This window comes from Pleurodeles waltl, chromosome 7 (assembly GCF_031143425.1).
Source record: "Pleurodeles waltl isolate 20211129_DDA chromosome 7, aPleWal1.hap1.20221129, whole genome shotgun sequence".
NCBI lineage: Eukaryota > Metazoa > Chordata > Amphibia > Caudata > Salamandridae > Pleurodeles > Pleurodeles waltl.
This window is the reverse complement of record NC_090446.1, coordinates 1,353,674,328-1,353,699,453: the sequence shown is the minus strand read 5'-3', so window position 1 is coordinate 1,353,699,453 and position 25,126 is coordinate 1,353,674,328. Positions and strand designations below refer to the sequence as shown.

The following is a 25,126-nucleotide window of genomic DNA, read 5'->3' as shown; positions in this document are numbered from 1 at the left end:
TACTATTTCTGGATTTAGACAACTGCAATTGTCATTATAATTTGCACATTTTTAACCTGCCAGAAGATGCTCAAGGAAATAACTGTAGACATTATCTGGAAAACTTTCTCCTTGGTCTTCTTCACTTAAAATTAAAATAACATTATGAAATTGATAAGGCACGTATAATTCCTTCCCACCGTAATTGAAGCCATAGTAAAACATGTCAAATGATTTTTAAAGTACTGCGGCATCATCATTTGGTAATGATACAGAAGTTGGCAAAAGAGATTCCATCTTTGTTGGTTATTGGCAATAACAATTTTAGGCATCAAGACTTTGCAAAGCATTCAGTTAATATTCACACAGAATTTACAGCACTTCGACCTCATCTAAAAAGCTCTGGAATTAAATATGGAGTCTTCACTAAGTGAATTTGGAAAGTTGTTATTTCAAAGTCATTCCAGCGTCCTGAAGAGCTCCATGCATTTTTGAATCAACATTCTCTGCTCTCCATGGATGTTAATGAGAATGACACTTGAATTTTTTTGTTCTTAATATTTTCTTCTAACTTGCCTATTTTCTGATTTTCTTCATTAGGGCACACTCTCTGCAGGTCATTTTTGCGCATGCCTGCATGTGATTCCATCACAGTATTTATGTTTTGTTGTCTTATCTATGTTTGTCCATGTCCCTGCTTTTTTTGGTAATTCCTTATTAGAACTACCTTTTATGTCTGTTCTTTTACATTTTATTACTGATACCTTCTTATATCAATATGGCTACCATTAATAGAATTAAAAAAAAATCTTTTAGTGTGAAAGATTTAAGACTTTTTTTTAAGACACCCTGTACATTGTGGGAACATTTTAGACGATTTGGCAAGATATAAAGCAGGTATTTGCCTACTCCAGGTAACTCATATAGATGATGCAATTTTAATATATATGAATCAGAAATGTGTGGGCAACTTTTATTTCTTCCCCTGCGGTTAATAAAAAAATGGAGTTGGTATTCTGTTTGCCAAAAACAGCATCTCCAAATGCTAAATAAATATTCTGATGCAGAACGCTGATCTTATAGCCAAACTTAAAGATGATAATACTGTTTTACATTTAATTAATGTTTATGGTCCTACAAAAGATGATACACAATTCTGGTACCTCTTCACATCAGAATTACTCAATCTAGGTCATGTTCCACTTATTAGTGAAGAAACTTTTAGTATATGTGATCCTCTGTTGGACAGAACATCTTTAGCTAAAATATTGCCCTCCCTAAGCTTTTTATACTCCTAAATCCTTTCTTAAGTCTACCAAACTAGTAGGTATTTGGTTCCTAACTCAACCTACAGATACAAATGTTACCCTTTTCTCAAATCCTCAAAATTCTTACTCCAGATTAGAGTATCTGTTAATACCCTGTTAAATAATTAATTCAGTCTCTGACCCTATTATTCATAATATTGATATTTCAGATCATGTGCTCATTTTGTTTTGCAACTTGACTCCACTAAGCAATCCCAGCCCTCAATGTAGATGGTGTGTGAATGTTAATATTGCCTTTAAGTGAAGCAAAACTATTATCTGCTATACATGACTATTTTACTTTTAATCAACAAGATTCTACTCCAGTTTTTAATCATTGGGATGCATTCAAAGCATATATCAGAGATGCCAGCATATCTCTTATGGCTCATGATAATACGTTATTTGATTCTAAACTTAAAGAATTAGACAAGGATTATAGCTAAATATGAATGCCTTAATATCTCTTCCAATTATATTTCTTATAAATAACTATTTCTAATAACAAAGCTAAATTCTGTTTCAGTGCTAATAGATCGGGGAGGCTATTAGCAAATTATCTTTTTATAAAACACAATAAAAATCCAATCGATGGAATTTAAGGTTCTAATGGGAAAACTGGTGCAACACACAAAGAAATTGTTAATGAACGTTTGGATTATTACTCAATATTATATAACAACCCAGTTCCCACAGATATACTTAGCATTGATACATTTTTGGAATATGCTGGTTTACCTAAAATGTCTCAATCAATTAGAAATAAATTAGATTAACCAATTTCTCTAAAGAGATTGATTCAATCAATAAATCGCTTAAATCACATAAATCCCCTGAACCAGAATGTATTCCAGCTGAATTTTATAAGAAACTTTCTCCCCTTCTTCTCCCCCATCTATTTAAAACATTTACTCACTTTAGTAATACAGGAGCAACCTCTGGATCTTTCACTGAAGCATTAATTATTGTTTTCCCAAAACACAAAAACGATCCCACTAAACTTGCAAACTATAATCTAATACATTTAAGCAATCCAGATTGTAGGTTTAGTGCAAAACATTTAGCAACTAGACTATCCTCTGTTTTGGATAATATTATTCACGTTGATCAATCTGGAATCATGAAATTTAGGCACTCTGTACAACAACACTAGATTATTATTCCATGTAATCAAAGCAAGTCTGCCATTTTCTCTTCCCTTTCTCTTCCCTCCGAAGTCCTGGCACTTGATGCTGGAAAAGCTTTCGATAAGGTCCATTGGTTTTATTTATTTCATACCTTATCAGCCTTTAATTCTGGCAGTTCATTTATTTGCATGGTTTCAACCTTATATTCTTGTCCTTCTGCCTGACACTGTATTAATGGTCACATTTCTAGTACTTTTAACCTTTAGAGAGGCACCATCCAAAGATGTCTCTTATCCCCATTGATCTTTCTCTCTTCTATTGAACCCTTGTCTCTGCTATTAGAACTTCTAATGAAATTGAAGGGCTTTTTATCAAAGATTTAGCTATTAAAACTTCAGCATATGCTGTTGATATGTTGCTATATATTAGAAAACCTGAATCTTCAATTCCTACCCCATAAAATGTAATTCAAACATACTCTCAGGTTTCAGGCTACACTTTAAACACTAATACAACTAAATTGTTTCCTCCAAATCCCCAATGTACCCCCGATATGCTGATATTATAAAGCAAAAAATGAAAATATCTTGATAGTCTATTTTCTCACTCAATTAAACAATCCGTCATGTTCAATTGTGATAACCTTATTAAACATATTAAAGATACATTTCTTCTGTGATTCTTGTAAAATTTATCTTGGTGGGGGAAAAGTGATGCTGTAAAAATGGTTATTGCACCTAAAATGTTTTACCTCCTATCTATTATTCCTACTCAGCTTCCTCTTCTGTTCTACAAAACTATAGATAAACTAATATCTAATTTTATTTGGAATAACAAATCCCCTCGTATCAGTTATAAAAAAAATAAAAGTTGCTAAGATAATTGATGGTGTTGACTTACTTAATTTGATTAAATATCATAAAGTGTTCATTTAAAAAAAAAGATCTCTCTGGTTTAGTCATACAGACTCCAATAAGTCACCATCATGGCTTCTTACAGAATTAAGATTTGTATCACCCTTACCTTTACCAGCACGGTTAACTATCTCCATCTTTAACATCTACCTTAAATTATCAACCATTCTCAAGTCCAATAACTAATTTTGCAAGAAGTCAGGCCTGATTCTGACCTTGGCGGATGGGATACTCCATCACAAATGTGACGGTTATTCCGCCTGCCCTTTCACAAGTTCCATAGAATATAGATGTAATGGAACTTGTAATAGGGCGACAGGGATATCCGTCACATTTGTGATGGAGTATCCCACGCGCTAACGTCTTAATCAGGCCCTAAGATTTTCTTTTTCAATCCCTAATTTCACTTACCTCCAATATATCACTATGGTATAACCCATTAATCAAACTTGTTAGCACAGAAAAGTTTTGGAAATCAACAGATATATATTATAATATAATGATTCCTTTTTCTCCTTTCATGGATTGAAACAGCAATTTCATCTACCTCCTTCAGAAACTTCTAAATATGAACTTTTGTAGAATTCTATTCTTGATTCGTTTTCTAATACTCTACCACAAACTGAATCCTCGACTCTACAAATTTATAGTCAAACATTAGTTGCATCTCCAAATGCCGTTTCAAAATTATATAAAAAATGGAACAATGTTGCAGGAGCTAATATAAACTCTCTTTCAATGTTTTGGAATAGTGAGAGTAACATCTCTCAGTCTCAGGGTGTTTGGAATAAAATATTGTTGAGTAAGATTTCAAGCTGGGTTCCTGTTTCTTTGTTCCAAAATAATTACGTTATACTATTTAATTCTTTATGGACTCCTTTAAGGTTCTTTAGTGCTAAGCTTTGAAACTCCCCAAATTGTTGGCATTGCAATCTTACTTCTGGCTCTCTTAGACATATGTTATATGAATTTCTAGATTTTCGGAGAGAAGTTTTGGATATTATTACAAAGGTATTTAAAATTTCAGATAATCTTTCTTATGATATGTCTGATTTAAATAACTAAGTACTAAACTTTCTTCTATCTGCTTCTTTAAAATTGATGACTACTGACTAGAAAGATGCTTCATCATTATCAATCCATTCATGGTGATCATGGATATTCTTAAATAGATGTGGAGCAAATTTAATTTTGTTGGGTGTTATTCCTAATTTAGCTAATTATCACTTATTTTGGAAACTGATGGATGATTTTATAGCATTTAATTTATAGATGCGTTTTCATATTATATTTTATGACTAGCTAAGGTTTAAGAGATTTGAAATGGCACCTTAGTAGCTCTTTTCTAGTATTTGTACATGTTGAAGTTTTCTTTTACTTATACTAATACATAGCAATGTTCAATGTATAGGTACTACTATCATAATATTAATGTTTTGCCATTTTAATTTGTACCTTTTTTGTGATCTTTTTTGTACAGTCTCTCATTATTTCATAACAATCAATAAAGTATTTTGAACTATAAACCAGTGAATATCACTCACCTGCACCCAGACATGCTAGTGCTTGCAGATGCTCAAATTCTTCTAGATAGTGCTTCATTTCAGCTGGAGTTTGCGGGTGGCATCACTGACAAGGACGAAGGCATATTTTTTAATTAGCATACTTTAACCCAAAACAAGAGACAGAAAGGCAGGAAAGGGGGAATAACAGACAAAACGATGGACAGAAAAATAGTGACAAAGGAAGAAAGTTGGGATGAAAAATGCCTAAAAGATTGAGATAAAGGGGCAGGGAGAGTATGTAGGTGGAACAAAGAGGAATAAGGCAAAATTCAGTCTTGGCATTTGACAATCTTGACAGTCATCAGCCACTTCAACAGTCATTTAAATGTGGGCCTCAGCACTTATTCTTTTACAAATTTTGCACTGCTACCAAGGGATGGGATTTTGGCTCATATAAACATACCCGCAGCAGTTCTCTGGAGCTGCTCTGTCTGACTGACACTTGTTACTCAGTACAAACACCAAAGCCACTTTGATTCTCCTCCACGCATCTTGTCTTCAAAGCTGGATAACTACACTGTGCTTGTGGCAAAGATCAGGCACTTGTGCATGCACTAAAAAGGAGCAATCCTGCTCACCATATAAATCAGCATAGCACAGAACAACATAAAACCGACCTGCACCTTCACCACCCACTGGAATGAAACATTAGCGGCTCTGCTGAAAGAATGGCAGAGGTAACTATACATAACATAAAAACCAAGGGAGAAGCAGGAACCAAGCTACAGCTGCTCAGCAATTTGTGTGCTTATTGTAACACTTATCCTCCACCATTTCACTTCATATACTGCCACATAAATCTATTTTGGACACAGCAGCCATCTTGGGGGTTGGAATTACTAGTTCATCATACTGCTTTTTTCTGGACCTGCTGCTGTAGGCACAAGTGTCATGGTGGGCTTTTGCTGTTTTTCCAGCAGTGTGGTCACACAATAGAAGCTTCTGGTGGAAATGGACAGTAGCAGAGCTGATTTTTTCAGTGACTGGGGGAAATTAAATTGTTATGCAGTGTTATGCCATGTATGAACAGGTTCAAAGTAGTGTCCCAGGCAATCAGGTTCATGGGATCAAACTGAGACAATCAAAACCTTTTACCTCGGTTGTCCAGTGCCCACCCACTCAACTAAAACTTGCCACCAAATACACCTTTAGCATTTCAGCTAGGAAAAAGAGCCCAATTGACTCCTGATGGAGGTGGTGTGGGTTAAAACTCTAGAACTTAGCAAAGCGCACACAGTAACAATTCATACATCAGTGACCAGTTAGGACTTTTACTTTATAAATACCCCTCCTATAGTATTATCACTGTTCACAATATAAAGCTCCTTCCTGTATATTTGTCACGCTGTAAAGCACCTTTTTAGGTTGAGCTCGCAAGCACTTCGACCTGTTGTAAGTATTGTGGGCTTTAAATCACACCTATCTTGTGCCCATCACTTTAATTTGTTCCTGTGCTTTCCTTTAAAAAACTCACTTGATGTCATTGGTAAATGCTTTACGTTTGTCCCACCTTGAGGCTGTTTTTGTCACCCCTTGAAGACTGCCTTGTTACATGGATTATTGCATAATTGCCAATATACTTCAGCATGGCTGAACTATTTTTTTCTTTTGTCCCTAACCTTCGTGCTGCATGGCGGCCATGATGCTCACAGCACGTAACAGGCACAACAGCATGAACTCAATCGGCAGTATTGCATCACTGGTTACATTGTTCACAGTTACCTAATCAGAGTAATTTCTCATGGCTCTCCTCCTGAAACACTTAAAATTGGTAAATGTTTTAAGTAAAGTAGAAAGCCTCAAAGCGAAATCGGCTCTCCTGGCACACCCGGAGAGCTGATACTACAATATTCACTGCACTTGGGAAACTCACCCCATAATGCTTTGCAGGGCATTACTTTTCCAAATACACAGAATGGAGAGAAAGGAGAATTACTACAACTACACTACCTCCCAACCTATGTTAAACACATCACGTAGTGGAGTGGGTTAAAGTTTCCACCAGTCACTCGTACCGTTTTCAGTTCTCCCTTAAGGATATTCTTTTATGGATGGAAAGTCCTCACCCACCTAATAGTGGCATGCTTAATCATAGGCAAGTCAAACCCACCAAGCCAAGGTGATACTGGTTTGAGGGTCTCAACTGTAGCCCCACGGGAGAGCCAACTCCTATTGGGACAGGGAGATCAGAATAAGTCATATTTTGGTTAATAAGAACCAGGGTTACAAAAGATAACTAAAAATACCTTCCTGCCTGACTAGAGGTACTACTTTATTAATGACGGCCCGAGGTAAGGTTAAAAACAACTCAATGGTGTAACAATGATCGCAAAGAATCAATACATCCTAATCTCTTATCATATGTAATTGCCAACATGTTTTGGCCTCTAACAAGTCCTTAGCTTGGAAAATCTTTTCTCAAGCGAGTCATGAGGCCTTCGTCAGGGCAAAGCTCTTAGTCTAATATCCTACAGTCAGTTACATGTCGTGTACTCATACATACATATACAAATAATAACCCTCCCACCATTCAGGGGGTCATTCTGACCCTAACGACCGCGGGAGCACCGCCAACAGGCTGGCTGTGCTCCCATGGGCATTCTGACCGCGGCGGTTTGGCCGCGGTCAGAAAGGGAAAACCGGCGGTCTCCCGCCGGTTTTCCGCTGCCCTAAGGAATCCTCCATGGCGGCGCAGCTTGCTGCGCCGCCATGGGGATTCCGACACCCCATACCGCCATCCTGTTCCTGGCGGTTCGGCCGCCAGGAACAGGATGGCGGTATGGGGTGTCGTGGGGCCCCCATAAGAGGGCCCCACAAAGAATTTCAGTGTCTGCTTAGCAGACACTGAAATTCGCGACGGGTGCAACTGCACCCGTCGCACCCTTCCCACTCCGCCGGAGCCGGCTTCCTCGTGGGAAGGGGTTTCCCGCTGGGCTGGCGGGCGGCCTTCTGGCGGTCGCCCGCCAGCCCAGCGGGAAACACAGAATCACCGCGGCCGTCTTCAGACCGCGGAGCGGTGTTCTGGAGGGGGAACTCTGGCGGGCGGCCTCCGCCGCCCGCCAGAGTTAGAATGACCCCCTCAGTGTCTTTTAAGCTTTCTCATGGCTAGAGCTTTTGTTTTACAGTTGGGAGAAATTTTGTTTTAAGGACCTTGTTTGTAATATCATTGCAGTAGGCCTACAAATGCCTTCTAGGGGCAAAGTATATGGTTACACTGCATTACTTTCTCCTGTTTTTTTTTGCTGGGTTATGCCCTCTAGGGGCTAACAATATGGTCATGTGACCATGTTTCTTAAAATGATATTTTTATTATGGTGCCCTCCAGGGCTGTTTTGAGCATTACAGTCTAATGTTTATTTCTGATAAAGGTTTATCTGATAATTGTATGTTTTACTGATCGCTCCTTATTACAGTTAGGACCATGATTCAGGCCAACTTAACAACCTCATTACACTATGACTGTTTGAACACCCTTGACATGTGTGGGTGACCCTTTTAGTTTATTTCTCCTTTGTGGTTATCCCATGGCTTTTTTGGGGAATTGTGTTACTCAGCCAGTAACTCTGATGGTGGGGTGGTGAAAGTGGTATTCTATTGAAATTTGCATTGCAGATTTAAATAAGGATGGTAAACGGCAACGTTTTTTGCTGAAGACAGAGAAAGAAGGTAAATGGGAGTGCTTTAGTTGTATGCAGGGCCACTGGAATTATCTGCCAGGAAAAGATGAAATTATGAGTCAGGGTTGACCAATTTATATGGCAAGAAAACTCCAGTTATGAATTTACAGTGCCATTAGATCTAATTCAAGCAAATGCAAGACCTATTGCACTGCAAATGCTAGTTACTAAATCTGCAAAAAGAAAGTTCCTACTGTACTGGTGAAAAAAGAGGCTAAGCAAACAATACTCTTGTCCACTAAAAGCAATAGCACTACTAACACAACTGCAGCTCCATCAAACGTGCAACAAGGGTTGGAGTCAAACCCTTACACTAAATTCGTACATACAGTACATGAGCACTCAAACAGCTAAACCTGTCTCTAGACAGACTTAACACCTCTGGTAGCCTAGGACTGCTAAACTGTGTTTTATGGGAGATCTTTTTGAAACATACAAGAAATACTTTTATTATTTGAAAGTGTTTCTTTGGAGAAGCCTCCTTCGAATCCTATTTTTTCAATTTGTTATAATATTGCAGCAGGAAAATATTAATTGTAATGGCTAATGTTATTATGTTTGCGACCATTGTTGTGTTTTAGGTAGTTTAATCCCTTTATAGTAAAAGTCGCCCTTGTTTTTTGTCATCCTGCTGACTTTCCTCCCCTGCATTGAACTTAATTGACTTAACTTCGGTGTGTGGAAGTTTTCGAAAGTGTTTTTCTTCATATTAAATTAGCTAGTTTTAAGGTTCTTCGTGTTTTCATTTTTGAAGAACTCTGCTTACTGTAAATAAAGTAATATTCTGTTGGTTTACACTTTATTAGTAGTACATGCATTAGGCGGACAAATAGAGAAGAATAGAGTTTTTGAAGGTAGTTTCTATGCTTATTCATGTAATTATCTTACAGTGTTGACCTTTCTGCTTAATGTTGAAGAAGGCGTTTATTAACTTGCTTATTCCCTTGTGCATTATTGGAATTACATTTCATTTGTGTCCTTCACTCCCATTCAATTATTAATACAATAAATGGCACGACAACACATACCTAAAAGTAGGTGTGAAGGATATTCCGAAACAAGTTCTGTCTGGATCGACTTATGTTATAGAATAGGTCCTGTTTGGAAGACATGATGTTTGCAGTATTGGCTCTGGGTGCATTAGCGTTGCCACCTTCCACTGAATAACGTTATACTAAGCTGTCCCAAGCTTCACAAGTATTAAACGTCAGTGGACGTATCTCATCTACTGTGGGTGGGCACATAGATTCACAGGCTCCAGAAAGTGAAAAAAGCTTCACATAAAGAGGGTCTACAGTTGTTGTAAACTCAGCACTACAACAACTTTTGCGTCATAAAGAGTTCACCAATCTGAGTTGCTTACTTTTCCTTTACCATTTAGGCTTGCGCTCACAAGAATGCAGGCTTCAAGCTTTCCACTCAAATGCTCCTGAATGCTTTGCAGACATTCGGAACTGGGCTTGAAAACCAATCAAATAAGAGGCAGGCCTGAAGTCTTGGCTCACAAGGATGTTGTTTTTTCTCAATAAGAATAGTTTGAGGCGTGTTTGGGTTTGATTTTAGTATAAAGGTAATATAGATAAAACGAGGGGTGGGGGCAACAGTATTGCATGGCTTCCATATGCTACAATGCTGTAAAAGTTAAATCTTAGAATAGACAGTCTGGTGTTGTTTACTACAGGCAGGCGCTACGTTCTAAGTGAAAGTAGAATAGATAAGTGCCATGGAGCTAAAACCCACGGGGCTATCTATTGCCAATATTTAATTAGTGTATGCTCCAGTGACATTCTGCCCAGTTGGCAACCATATGGCTACATAGTGAATTAGGATCCTAACCAGTGCCCTGAATTTGCTCACCTGGATTGGTAGCCCTTAGTAGTGACTTCAAGCACATCTCTTCAGACTGGCTGCACAAGGAGTGAGTGTATCTGGATCTCAAAATTCACAACACTTCTCAGCCACATGCTTGTGTATCAGAGCTCCTCAGAATCTGCTAACCTGTGGCACGGCCAATCCTATTATTTGCTATGGGGCCAATCCTTCCTCTTGAGTGGTCCCTGCTCCATCTAATATTCTATCAATGGGTGATCTTTCTTGCACCCTGCCATCCATGCCAAAACTCGTACGGCACAGGCCCTGCAGAGCTGCCCTGTTTGCAACAATATGCTCCTCTAAGTTCACTTCTAGTGACAGTGCAACTTACTTCTCTGGAATATCCCACTCTCATCATACTGGTATGCTCCTTTCAAAAACAGCCAATCAGAGAGCAGTAGACCCCATCAATCATCCTTGACGTATATTTGTTTCAATCATTCTTTCTTACTGGCGTACATAAATTATTTGGTTTCCTGCCAGTATGTGGCCTGAGTGAATCTCTTGAAAACCTTGTATATCACAGTCACACGCCCACAGCTGAAAAGGGTGATATTACACAGAAAGAACCAGGACTTTGTCCCAGGCTACCTACCAACTAATTCAGCTCCAAAAGGAAGAGTTTGGATCCATGACTCAATCTCTGTTTCTTAACAGCTCGAACACTTTGGTCCTCATTATGACATTGGCGATAAGTCCTGCTTACTGCCATGCTGACTGCCGCCAACATACCGCCAGCGCAACGGTTTACTGCTACCCATATTATGACACACAAACACCAATCTATCACTATACAGACACACACAAAAGTCCACCAGCCCAAAGGTCAGTGATAAAATGGCGGCACCAAAACCCACACCGTTACGCCAACCGAACTACGCCCACAGCATTATGACCCACAAATCACTGTGGCGGACATTCAACAATGGTAAACTATTGGCGGTACATACCGCCGCTCTCAAAATACACACACACATACAAAACAACACCACATTGGACAATTCAAAATACACCCACCTGACACACATACACACACCACACCCACACACCGACACCACTATAAAACACACACCCTTCATGAGTAACAAAAATTTGCATTACAGAGAGATACAGCAAGAGCACCCACACAACCAGAGCCACGGAACACCATCACCCTTACACCAGCCATGCAACTCACAGCACACACCCCAACACATCACACCACACACCCTCACACACACCACTCACACTACACACGGCACCACAAAGACACTTCAGGTTCTCAGAGGAGGAGCTAAGGGTCATGGTGGAGCAAATCATCCGGGTAGAGCCACAGATATTCGGATTACAGGTGCAGCAGACATCCATCGCTAGGAAGAGTGAGCTATGGCGGAGAATCCTAGACAGGGTCAACACTGTGGGACAGCACCCCAGAACAAGGGATGACATCAGGAAGAGGTGGAATGGCCTAGGGGGAAGGTGCGTTCCGTGGTTGCAAGACACCACAGAGCAGTACAGAGGACTGGCGGTGGACCCACACCTCCTCCCCCACAACTAGCAAGATGGGAGGAGCAAGTCTTGGCAATACTGCATCCTTAGGGCCTGGCAGGAGTAGCAGGAGGACTGGACTCTGGTAAGTCAAATCATTACTACTTTCATCCCCCTACCTGCATGCCATCACAAACACCCACCCTCACTCCCGTCACTCCACCACTACCCACACACCTCCACCCAACGAGGAAGGGGTGCCCTTCGAACCCTGACCCCCTGATGTTTCGCATACTGGCGGTGGCCTATCCGTAGCAGGATTGGCTCTTGAGGGCATCGCAGCAGCCACAAGGGGGTGAGTACAGTTTTCCAATATACTATTTGTGCATGGTGCGGTGGTATCCTGGTGGGGGATGTGGGCCTGTTGGTGCCCCTAGGCCAGGCCGGACATTGCAGGGTAGGTTCCATGTTGGGCAGGGGCTGATGAACTCCACCTCCAAAAAAGCTAGTGGGCATCCACTACTGGGCAGGGCTTTGTGGGTCTCAGGTCTGCTGCAATTGGGGTTAGGTATTCCTGTCCATGGGCTGGTGACTAGCATTGTGACTGGTAGTTATTTGCCTAGTGCGTAGAGCTGTTCCCTGTGTGTATGTTGTGTACGCCAACGGTGGTGTTGTTGCTGCCATTAACCAAGTGTATCCTCTGTCTCTTCCCCCCCTTTCTGTTTTGTCATCCTGTCCTTATGTGCACTAGCATCATCCAGCGGAGGAGAAGAGGCACCAGCTACGGAGGGAGCTGCATCCCACAGGGCCCATGAGGCCGAATCCACCGACAGTGAGGGCACCAGTGGACGGAGGGCGAGGGGATCACCATGGCTGAGAAATGAGGGGGCAGTTCTGAAAGTGAGACCTCCTCTGATGGAAGCTCCCTAGTGGTGGCGGACACCTCTGTGGCCACCCCAACTTCAGGTACAGCTGCCACCCCCCTACTAGCACCGCCCTCACAGCAGCCCCTCAGCGATTTTCCCGTGCCCGCGTACCCAGGAGGGTGGGCATCTCCTTCGCCCCAGGAACCTCATGCCCTGCCCCAGTGAGCCCTGCTGCCCGCAGTTAGGAGGCTATTGACCTCCTGTGATCCATCTCTGTTGGGCAGTCAACCATGGTGAATGCCATCTAGGGGATGGCAGGGCATTTGTAACAAACAAATGCATTCCTGGATGGCATTCACTCTGGAATGGCGTCCCAACAGAGATCAATCCAGGCTCTGGCCTCCTCCTTGATGGCAGCCATTGTTCCTGTCTCTAGCCTCCGCCCTCCAACTTCCTCTGCCCAGTCCCATTCCCCTGGAACCCTACCTATCCCATGTACACAGTCAGACCAGCATGCACACAAGACAACACACAGGAGTGGCTCAGGCAAACACAAGCCCCACACATCATCCCACAGGCACTCATCCAAACACCATTCAGATGCAGACACAGCAACATCCACTGCCTCTACTGTGTACCCCTCCTCCTCCTCGTCCACCTCCCTCACAGTAGCGTCTCCACTCACTACCTGCATGCACTATATCCACACCCACTGCCTCCATCACCATCATGCCTATCACAACACACCCCTCACTGGCAGTCACCACCCCCACATCCATGCACACATACCCTGTGTCCTCTCCCACTGTGTCTGTGCCCCGCCACCCAAAGTACCCAAACACAAGCACTCAGACACCCAACAGCCATCCACCTCACAACAGCATCCAGCCCATGCACCTGCACCCAAACACAGCAGACAGACACCTCCTACAACCACTCCCTCTTCCTCTACTTCCAAACCTTCACCCTCTTCCCGCCCCACTGTCCCTAAGAAGCTTTATCTCTCCACCGTTGACATCTTCCCTACCCCTCTCCCCGCCCTTCAAGTTGGGTCAGGGTTGTCAGAACCCAGGCTAGCACCTCAGCCACCCAGTCCACGGCCACAGTTGTTCTGGCAGCTACTGCAGGTGTGAGAGGCTCCAAGGGAACACCCATCAGCACTGCCAGTCTGCCTGCACCAGCTGCCAAGGGGAAGAGTAAGGATGTACCACCAGCTGCCAAGGGGAAGGAGGCACCACCACATGGCAAGGGCAAGGAGGCACCACCACATGGCAAGGCGGCACCACCACATGGCAAGGGCAAGGAGGCACCTCCACATGGCAAGGGCAAGGCGGCACCACCACATGGCATGGCCAAGGGCAAGGTGGCACTGCCACATGGCTAGGGCATAAAGGCACCACCAGACGGCAAGGGCAAAGGTCCTGCCCCTGCAGGCATGAAGGACAGGAGGCCTGGTGCTGGGACTGAATCTGAGCCCTAAACACCAACCACGGCATGTCAGCCAACTGAGGTTGCAGGAGAAGGGCTGGAGTCTCCCCCCACCACTGCCAGCACCACCACCAGCACCACTGCCAGCAGCAGCAGCCCCAGTGGGTAGCAGTCTGAGGCTGCAGGAGAAGGGCTGGAGTTTCCCCCCACCACTGCCAGCACCGTCACCAGCACCACTGCCAGCAGCAGCCCAGTGGCCAGCCGACCGAGGCTGCAGGGGAAGGGCTGGAGCCTCCCCCCACCAGCACCTCTGCCAGCAGCGCCAGTGGGCAGCCCTCTGAGGCTGCAGGGGATGGGCTGGAACCTTCCCCCACCGCCGCCAGCACCGCTGCCAGCGGCAGCAGCCCCAGTGGGCAGCAGTCTGAGGCTGCAGGGGAAGGGCTGGAGCCTCCCCCCACTACCGCCAGCACCGCCACCAGCACCGCTGCCAGCAGCAGCAGCCCCAGTGGGCAGCCGTCCGAGGCTGCAGGGGAAGAGCTGGACCCTCCCCCCACCACTGACAGCACCAACACCAGCACCGGCACTGCCACCACTGAGCAGCCGTCGCCGCCGGCGGGCAGTGTGTAGTCTTGCCTCGATAGACTGTAATGAATCCTGACCACTGGAAATTGTGTGGGTCTGACACCCAGGAGGAAGACTGTGACCTTGCACTCCCCAAGATCTGCATCACAGGGCGCAAGCCCCCCTCCAGAACCAGTGGAAGAAGGCATCCACTTTAAAAACTGTGGCTTTGCACTCCTCAGGACCGAGCAGTGGGCAAACCACCCAATTGAGAGACTGTGGCCTTGCACTCCCCAGGACCAGGCAGTGGGCAAACCACCCACTTGAGAGACTGTGGCCTTGCACTTCCAAGGACCAAGCAGTGGGCAACCCACCCACTAGAGAGACTGTGGATTTGCACTCCTCAGGACCAAGCAGTGGGCAGCCCACCCACTAGAGAGACAGTGGCCTTGCACTCCCCAGGACCAAGCAGTGGGCAGATCACACACTTGAGAGACTGTGGCCTTGCACTCCCCAGGACCAAGCAGTGGGCAGACCACCCACCTGAGAGACTGTGGCCTTGCACTCCCTAGAACCAAGCAGCGGAAAAGCCACCCACTTGAGAGACTGTGGCCTTGCACTCCCCAGGACCAAGCAGTGGGCAACCCACTCACTTGAGAGACTGTGGCCTTGCACTCCCCAGGACCAAGCAGTGGGCAAACCACCCACTTGAGAGACTGTGGCCTTGCACTCCCCAGGACAGAGTGATGGGCAAGTAGCCCCCTCCAGGAGCAGTGGCATTGTACCATCTTCCGGCTGAGATGCGCCCCTTCCCCCTGAGATGCCTGTGTATTTTTGACCTAATGCCCCAGTAGTGTTCTCTCCGTATTGAGGCAGGAGTCAAGTGGGGCCTTGGCCTCTGTGATATGGCTCTGTGGCCCACGGACATTATGGACTGGGCAGTGTCCCTCCATTTGTATATATGTATATACTGTTTGGATTTTGAATCACAAATTTCTAGTATTGTATCTCATTACACTCACTTTATTCAATTCCTTTTGTCCTTGCATTATTCCTGAAGGGTACAGGGTGGATATGCAATGTTATTGCATCTGTTTGTGTGTATGGTGTTGGGGGTGTTGCGTGTTGCATGTGTGTGTAACTCTCTTTTTCCTCCCCCCTCCCCTGTGTGCTAGGTGCGGTACTCACCGTGATCGTCTTCGCCGGCGTTGGTATTCCTGGTGTAGAAGGAGGTAGACTAGCATGGGTAACACCTCTAGTTCGGGCTCCATGGTGTTGTGGTAGTTCCCTGATTGTCCAGAGGAGAGTCGTTTCCCTTCTGTGTACTGTTTCCGACGTTTTTTTTTTAAGGCATTGGTACCACCCCAGAAAAGGTGGCGGATCGGTTTGTTGTAATAGAGTGGGGGGTACATTGTCTTCCGCCTGGCTGTTGGCAGTTACCGCCGCAGTGCTTGTTGCTACCACGGTGGCGGTCAGTGTGTTAAAGTGGCTGTCTGTGTTGGTGGTTTCCGCAGTGGTCATAATTCCATTTTTGTTACCGCCGGCCTGTTGGCGGTATTACCGCCGCTTTATCACCGACCACCAGGGTTGTAATGAGGGCCATAGTCAGGATCCATGGATTTATTGGGACAATGCACCACCAAATTTTTATCTGGTCGAATGTAGGCAGAATGTCTATTATTCACTGTGTACATGAGGTGCACTTTTGTCACACAAACCAGCTGTCTTGACACATGCCTAGAGCAAACACAGGCAAACATGTGAAGACTGATGTACGGGTGTATGACCTAGGTAGCAACTTGTTTGCCAGTATCAACAATTCTTGACATGTGTCATCATGTATACCTAGTATGCTGTGAATAACTACATCACACAGCACAAAGCAATACATACCACTCATTGTCACTCACATGACAGAACATGTGCATGATAGCAACAGTTACAAATTGTACCATACATGTTTTGGCCTCCAACATCACAATCAGGTGTAGGATGTAGGATGTGCTACTATGTTCAGCATTGTTGAAAAATGTCTGAGACATAACATCTACCTGAATGGGAGTAGACCTAGCCATATATGTTGCAATTGGCTAATGAACAGTACAGCACTGAGATGATTTCGCACCTCAATATCACTCAGTCATGGTAAGAGTTACCTAGGTTGTGGCATGCTGGAAGAAATGCATACCCATGTTCAATGGAGGTTGTGTATGGACAGCTTCGAGACACCCACAGATACTTGCAAATACAACACGGGAGGTGAAATGGAGACAACATAAGTGCTGTGCCAGCAGTAATGCCATGTGTGTGTGGAACTCATTACATCTCACAAATACTGTCAATGGAACTGTAACTATCAATTAGCCAGTAGAAGAAGATGCATACATTTTCCAATTCAACAAGTCACATGTTGCATTATGTCCATGTATGGCCAGACAATGTTGCTGTAGAAGATGTGTACAAAGTGCAAGCAGCCTAAAGAATGGGAGCAATGTAGGTGACAAGACATGCCTTACCAGCAATACAGAAATACATGGAGAAGGGACACACATAGACCAACACTGACTGTACAACACATCAATGTCTGCATGCCAACATTTAACATATGTACAGAGAGGGTGGCCATGTCAGTACATAACCCAGTCATGTTGGCCACTAGCATACTATGGTATTTGCCCATTGCATGCCACCAAGGCAGGAGGCTGTGACAGACAACACCATCTGTACCCTGGCATGTTTCCAATATTGAAGTCACAACAGCTATACAAGCCCAAACAAGCTGCCCATGGAAACAACTAAGGACATCAAATAACAATACATGTCCTACTTGTGCAACACCTGAGCTCTGTACATGAGAGTGGAAAGCTGACATCAAGTACTGCAGAGGAATAACTCTAGCTGCTGCATGTGTTCGTTTTAAGAAGCTAGATGGACCAATGGGTTGCATGAATGTGTCCCCCTCCCTTATCCTTTAATTTTCCTGCATTTCTGCCTGCGCACCGTAGTGTAGCTGTATTTGCCCTGTAAATATAACTACAGTGAGAAGTGAGATTAAAGATGAACACCTGAATACTGATTCAGGGGTGGGTATGCTCTGATACTGCTGGGCACACAACTGTTTTAGTCACGGAAACTCCTTTCTAGAATAGCCCGAACATATGAGGGGTAATGTGCCTGTCGATTGCTCTCACTCACGATTATGTGCCAGTATATTGGCTTGACAATGGTATTTTAATGTTGGGCATTGGTTGTATTTCTGTTTGAAAAATTTAATAAATAAATAATAAATAAAAAAATGTACAGCAGAGGAAAATGTGATATCCTGGTCTGTATGACCACAATTGTGCATGTGTCTGTCTGCTGGGGAGTGTGCATAGTCCCGCTGAGTATCAATCGTGAAGAGGCTAGGTCCATGCTCAATAAACCCACACACTACTGCTCTAGCTACATTAACGTGTGATATTGTCAGGGGCCTGATGCATGTACACAGGGGGCTGAGTAAACTGGAGCTCCATTAACCTGCCCCTTCACATGAAACCATGGGTTTGTGTTGCCATACAAACTCAAACAGTTGCGATGAGTAGGTTGCCATCTATGCCAGACTGCAACACTGCAACACAGTGCTATGCCATTGTATGTGACAGTCATAACAAACATGATGTGGACAAATGTGAGTGCCTAGTTGTTGGCATATACACATATACCACATATTTCAGCACACATGTACCACTGTAATGGCTCAGGCATGGTACTGTGTATGGATTCTGAACAAAAGGCAACCTAGCACAGAAGTAAGGGCCTAGGTATCCCAAGATCAGTGACTGTAAGAAATGTGACCTTCACATGTGTTCCGACATATGGAAACATAAGTGGCACTGATGTGACTACACATGCATTTGTCAAATGCCAACATGTGCCCATGCAGGAAGATAGTAATTTGAGGTTTCACATCCCATGAACACACCACTGTCGTCATCTGTTACAGAAATTACACAACACATGTCTATACACACACACGGCATATACCAACCTTCACTAACATGTGTACATAACATCTCCTGCAACTAAGATGCATGGGGGACCAAATGGCACATGTGTAGCAGAGCAACATGAAGTAAAATCCAACATCACACCACAGAGTGGTCACACATGCACACACAAATTGCCAGGGTTTGTCAGGGATGTCAATGCAGTCCAAGTCCAATGAATACTCTGAGTACAAATTGTTATGGTTGTCACATGCCTTACCATGTGTTGGACATAGGCCACTATATATATTGTGTTGTAGGTATGTGTGCATTTGTGTCTCAGACATAACAATGTAGTCCACCCACAAATTAGTATACATACACATATGTACACACATAACACACATATGCCAACATCTATGTGGACACAGTGTAGCTACACATGCACATATGCACAAGGTATGAGTAATCGCATGCAGAAAACTCATAAACAAACCTATAGGTTCAACATATCACTGTCACTGTAACAACATTACTGGACAGCCACGCACATGTTGCCATACCACATATACAACATTGTTGCACAGCCCATGTGACATGTTAAATGAATCAGAGTGCACTCAAGGCCTACAATGCAAAAAATCCACGCCATGTCATGCGTAAAAAAAAATGACGCAAGTACATCAACTCCACATTGCAACATTAGTAAAATGACACCTGGGCCCTGAGCGGCAATTACACGTTCACACGCCTCTTAATGCAGCATGGTGAAAAATCCACTCATGACCGTCATGCGTCAAAAATGTTTACGCATACACATATGCAATACAATATCCCTAAGCTATAAGACACCTAGCCCCTGAACACCTATCACACATCCACAGACAATTTTGCAAGCTAATGGTGAGAAAAATGGCGCATGACCGTCATGCATAAAAAAAAACAATACATGACTGGAAACATGAGGCAATCGCCCAGGAAGTGATGAAACAGACATCATGCCTACAAACATGGTAAAGTGAGTTCACTTCCACTTCCCAGTCTTTTTGTCTGTGACTGTGTGGAGTTGGCGCTGTAGGAGATTTGGAGTGTTTGTAGTGTTTATTGTGCTGTGTCCTGTAGGTGTTGTCCTTATTTGTCTTTAAACTTGTCTTTTGTATTGTAATTGTAATGTATTTGTCTCTGTATTGTGGGGTGTTTGTCTGGGGTAGTGTAGTTGGTAGGATAGTTGGGGTAGTTGGGGTAAGAGTTAGGTATTTTTTTATTTTTTTGTTTTGGGTGAACTGCATTTGCAGTATGTCTGGAAAAGGGAGGATGCTGCGGATGTCGGCCGATGAGCTGGGGGGGGGGGCGTTCATCTGGGTTGTTCAGCATTACCTCCCTATGATGCTGCAACTGGGTGGCTGTGTTATTCTTGACTACCCCACTATGGCACAGTGGCTGCAGTGGGGAAAGGTGCTCCACCACCTCACATGGATCTTTGGCAGTGGAAGGAATGACCAACAACTCAAGCATCGCTGGGCAGATCTGGTTACAAGGGAGCAGGATCTGCTGGATCTCCTGGGTATAGAGATTGGTGGAGCAGTTGGTAAGTCTCACATTTCCATATAAAGTCCTTACTTTTGCATGTGCATGACAGTTACAGATACGGCTGAGTGCTGCTTGTAATGGTTGTAGATGTGGACATGTCGTATGCAACCTGTATGAAGAGTCCCAGAGCCACCTTAGGCCTGCAAGTCAGATGTATAATAAAGCCGATGCTGGGCAGATGTACCATTTTCCATTAACCATTACAAAGTGTTGTGTTGCATACATAGGGCAATTTGGTAATGAGCAGCACCAGATGATGCCTGAGCTATGCATCATGTATGGAAGGGGGTCCCAAAACCTGTTTGGGAGGCAAATGTATAAGCGACTGAGTAAGATGAGAAATCCCTTATTTCATTTTTTCTGGCAGTCTGAATGGCTGCTGAGAGCAGCTGTGATGTGGGGGCATAAAAATGTATGAGCTGAGCCCCCATGTAATCACATGAGTGAAGGCAATGCAACATTGAGGTAGGGAAGCATTTTGGCCAGGGACACCATCCTGACACCACCTGTGGGGTGATATTGACTTCCGTCCCAGTCTCTGATGTGTACGTTGCGTTGGTACAGGAGCTTTGACTATGTGCAATGGGTGTTGTAATGACACAGCCACACTATTTGCACATGTCTACCAGGCAATGTGGTGCTTAGTTACATGGTGAAGTTTAGCCATACTGAGTGGCCTACGTTGACGTTGTGTATATGTTGGTGTGCATAGCACAATCAAAGCATCAGTACATGTGTGGCTTGGGTGAGAATGATGCGTCTTGATTTAGGGCCTATGTGTGCAAATGCAACCCTTTAGCATGCATTGAGTGTGTCCTATGTGCCTCCCCTTCTACCATTAGTGGAGTTCCATATATTCCCCCCTGCAACTTACCCTGCATTTGTGGTGGTTCGTGGTAGTCTGCATTGTCCTGTCCTGTGATTCCAGTGACCAGCTCCTCTGGGATGACCACTGCAACCATCTCCTCCAGCTCATCCAGGTCCTCCTGTGGTGCAGGACTTCCACCTCCAGTCTGCAGCGCTGCCTTACGGTTCCTGGCAAGTTTCTCCTTAGTCCTGCGCTTGCAATTGTGCCTTCTTGTACTCAGTAACAGTCCTCTTCACCTCAGCGACACTGTTTATTTTGTCCACTACTTGGTGCCATATTGCATCTCTCCTACCAACTGGCAATTTGGAGGTGATGAATAGCTGATGTTAGTGCTCTGTCACCTCTCTGGCCAGGATGTCATGCTCCTCCTCGCCAAAGCGACACTTGCGCTTTCTCTTCTCCTTCTCCTGTGATTTTTCTGTACCCTCCTGCCTGGAACTTGGGTGTTTGGAGTCTCCTGGGGTCTCTCTTGGCCTGTTCATTCCATCTTCTCTTGCAATTGCACTCTTTCCTGCTTTTGCATTTTATTTTGACTGTAATGCAGAGTAAAAATGGTGCTAACCCTTTTGCAACATGTTTACATGCCGCAAAACAGTGTAGCACCACTTGGCAGCATTAATGTAATTTTTCCTTACGGCATTGCACAGCTGTTAGCGCCATTTTTTTACGCTATCTATTCCTTAATGCCATCCCACGTCATTTCATGAATATGGCACAAGGATGGGGCTAAGGAAGGACTGTACCTTGTGTTAATAGAAATTACGCACAACTGCGCTAGTGCAGTTGTGCTTGATTTTTCATAAATATTCCCATAATGCATGTACACTCTTTGTGCATTGTAAAAGGTGGAGGGGTGGGGTTCCTACACCCTTAATTACGGGCCCCTGCCGATGATAACAGAAGGCCTCTCCATACTGTGTCTCTGCTTAAGAATTGTGCTTAACTGTGGAGAGCAGCATAGCTGGTGCAAGGGATGTAAAATACCTTGAGGATGTGCTTGCTAGGATAACCTCAGTTACTGTAGTTGATTTATCAGTGTTAGAATTTATAGAAATAATTTATTTTAATTCTATGTTTGCATTTGGTAAGGCATGTATGTATGCTTTGTTTTATTTTAAATCCCTTTAATTGCTGTCTATTGCGACCAAGGCAGCGTGTATTTTGACCAATTTGCCACATTTTTTCTGGATTTAAAAAGGTCAGTGAAGAATCGATAGTTTTGTTTGCCTTTGTATTTCACTTGGATATTGCTGAATGGCCTAGGAGCTCTCTAGCAGTAGGAGCCAGATCAAATTAGTCAGACTTCCAATATGTCTTCTGCTTCAAAGTCATGTTTCCAGATCAATTAAGTGACTGTGACGTCAATGCCTTCTATGCATACGTCTGGAGTGTTAGGGTCAGTCACAAGCAGTTTGCCTACATACATGACCTGGCCATTCATGGCATGTTTAGGCCATTATAGGTCACCTAGAGCGATCAAGGGGGGCCAGTAGAGGCCAACTTCACCTGTCACTGCACATTCTTCATGCATGTTGCTCATTTTTAATTTCGGAAAAATGCATTATTAGGCACTTGTTTATGCTTAAAGTATCCCAGTTTGTTTCAAAGTGGTCATAATGAGGTTCAACATGCATAAATATGCAGATATATTATTACATGGTGCAATTCATTACCAGCAAAGTTTGTAATCAAGCAGGGTTGTAATTCCACGAAAAACCTGCGGGGTTACTCTTCACAACTCGTAATTGGACCCCCTAGGTGGGCTGGGGTTGAATCTTCAACCTCTTCCCCGAGCATGACTTCCTAGATTGGTCTTCTAGAAATTACCAAGTTTTGAAAAGCTGCAAACTGCACAACGCTTGGTACGTCATTCTTGTGCACGCTTTGAAGATTGCTCCAGATTTAGACATGAGCTTCAGACTCTCCCACCAGATTAACTCAAAGGGTAATCCCCACCATGTTTACTGACAGGTGGCAGTGCCCCACTTCGCAGTCAATTAAAACTTTCCATCATAGACCAACCTAAAACAGATTTGGCAAGCTTGAGCAAGGACAACTTGCAAACAACGGACACACCTAAATATTCAAATAACCACCATCAACCCACATCGAAAAAGCCACCCAATGCCAATGAGGGCATGCATCCCGTGCATGAACAGTTCTAATAAATAACTCCTTGAATGACTTTAATATAGTACACCACTGCAAGTCCTGCTGTCGCCCATTAGCAGTTTCAAGATTTTATGATTTATAGAGTGGATGTGTTATTAGATATATTGAGCACCTGATGTGGGTCAGTAGTGACCAAAATACATCGTTTGAAACCTACACAACACCACACATCAGTGCTCTAATGTAGACTGCAATTGAAGACAGAATAGGAGCAGGGCTGGGCAGGTCTTTAATTCCACCGGGCATTTCCACAGTGGCTGGTGTTCTTGGAGGCCCGTTATGAAAGCCCCGGGTTGCTCATGGTGCCTCTGTCACTTTCCTCAGCTCGCGAGTTTATATGCAGCAGGCACTTGGAGGCTTCGAGAGAGAGAGGGAGGGAGGGGGAACTAGAGAGAATACGATCAGAGAGGGAGAATTGAGAGAGATAGAGACAAAAAAGAGAAAGAATGCATTTAAAGAAGGAAAGAGAACGATTGCCTGAGGAGATGAAGGGAGCAGGGCTGTTTTGAGCATTTTTGTCAGGGCTGCCGTGGTTCTCCAGTCCGGCCCTGGATAAGAACATCCACTGGTCACTTACGCACAACATCAAAACGCTTCCCACATGGGCCCACAGCAAGTACAACACCCTTGCAACAAAGCACTCCCACTGGGCGCAGTATGCTACCAGTCACATCATGCGCTTCTTCTGCTAATGTTTTTGAAGACCTACACCCATACAACTAGAAAACAAGACAACACCAGAGGAAAAAGTATACAACATCATTTCCTGCTTTCCTCTGACTGAACGCTGCGTTACTGTGTTGTCTTTTTACCGTCTTCAATGTATTTTTATGTCTTCATTTTCAGGGAAAAAACAGGAACGAAAGGGAACTCAGGTCGCGGTTTGTAGGCTATAAATTTATCTTGGTTTAGAGACTATGTCAATCCGAAACAGTGATTAGATAAAAGTATAATTCCGTTCACAAACCTACTTGGAACTACTCGAAACATGGAAATATTGAAGCACACTAGCAGCAAAGTCAAGATCCAGAAATGCAATAAAAACCCGTGCATTTTGCAAGAATCGCTTGCAAACAGTTTGAGGAGGGGGCGATTTCGGCTTCAACTCACCACACTTCGTCCGGCGAGGTAGGCAGCAACTGTGTTTCCTTGGATGGGGCACAACCTGTAGACCGCCGTTAGTTTCTGCCTCTACGTCCGGGGAGGCTCGCACAGCTTCCTCTGGTACGCCGATGCCGGAAGCCTGTGTCTCGCTGAGGCTGTGTTGATGCTGCGCAGTATTAACAGAGCTGCCAAGTGCCAAGTGAGGCACACCCACAAATCCTATTGCGAAACGTGTTAACCAAATAATGGACCGTGCAGTGCAAAATAACGAGTAGGACAGGTTTGTGGAAAAGGCAGAGAAAATGTATTACCCACACCCCTTTCAATTCCAAAAAACTCTTTTTCAGAGACGCTGCAATCATTACTGCAACTTGTACAGAGACACCCAGAGATTTCAGGTGTCTGTCATATATGTCTTTTGCCGCGATGAAAATGGCAGTGAGCCCAATTTTATTTAATTGGATTTAACTATTGACTTTAGCTATTGTTTGAATTTTTCTTAAGAGTTGTGCAACGTAAACATCCATCACGGACAGTTTCTGATAATGTTAAACACCATCACATGTGACTAGGTTCCTGCAAGAAAAACAATAATTGGCAAAGTCAATAGGTCTGGTGTCCTCTGCCAGCCTTTTGGCAATTCTTGTTTTGTTTTATCATG

General features: G+C 43.9%; 1 protein-coding gene across 6 annotated transcripts in view; it reads right to left on the bottom strand.

Annotated features, from left to right (window-relative positions):
- LOC138246301 (galactoside alpha-(1,2)-fucosyltransferase 2-like) overlaps positions 1–24,619 on the bottom strand; it is a 142,324-nt gene extending 117,705 nt beyond the window's left edge. For 4 of the 6 annotated variants that reach the window (XM_069200776.1, XM_069200780.1, XM_069200775.1 and 1 more), the window contains exons 1-2: positions 24,472–24,619; positions 4,872–4,956 (exon numbers count right to left, since the gene is read on the bottom strand). The gene's annotated coding sequence lies outside the window, so the exon portion shown is untranslated. The remainder of the gene's footprint in view (positions 1–4,871; positions 4,957–24,471) is intronic. The other 2 variants (XM_069200778.1, XM_069200777.1) reach the window with 1 other exon arrangement.
- Between the last annotated feature and the right edge of the window lie 507 nt (positions 24,620–25,126).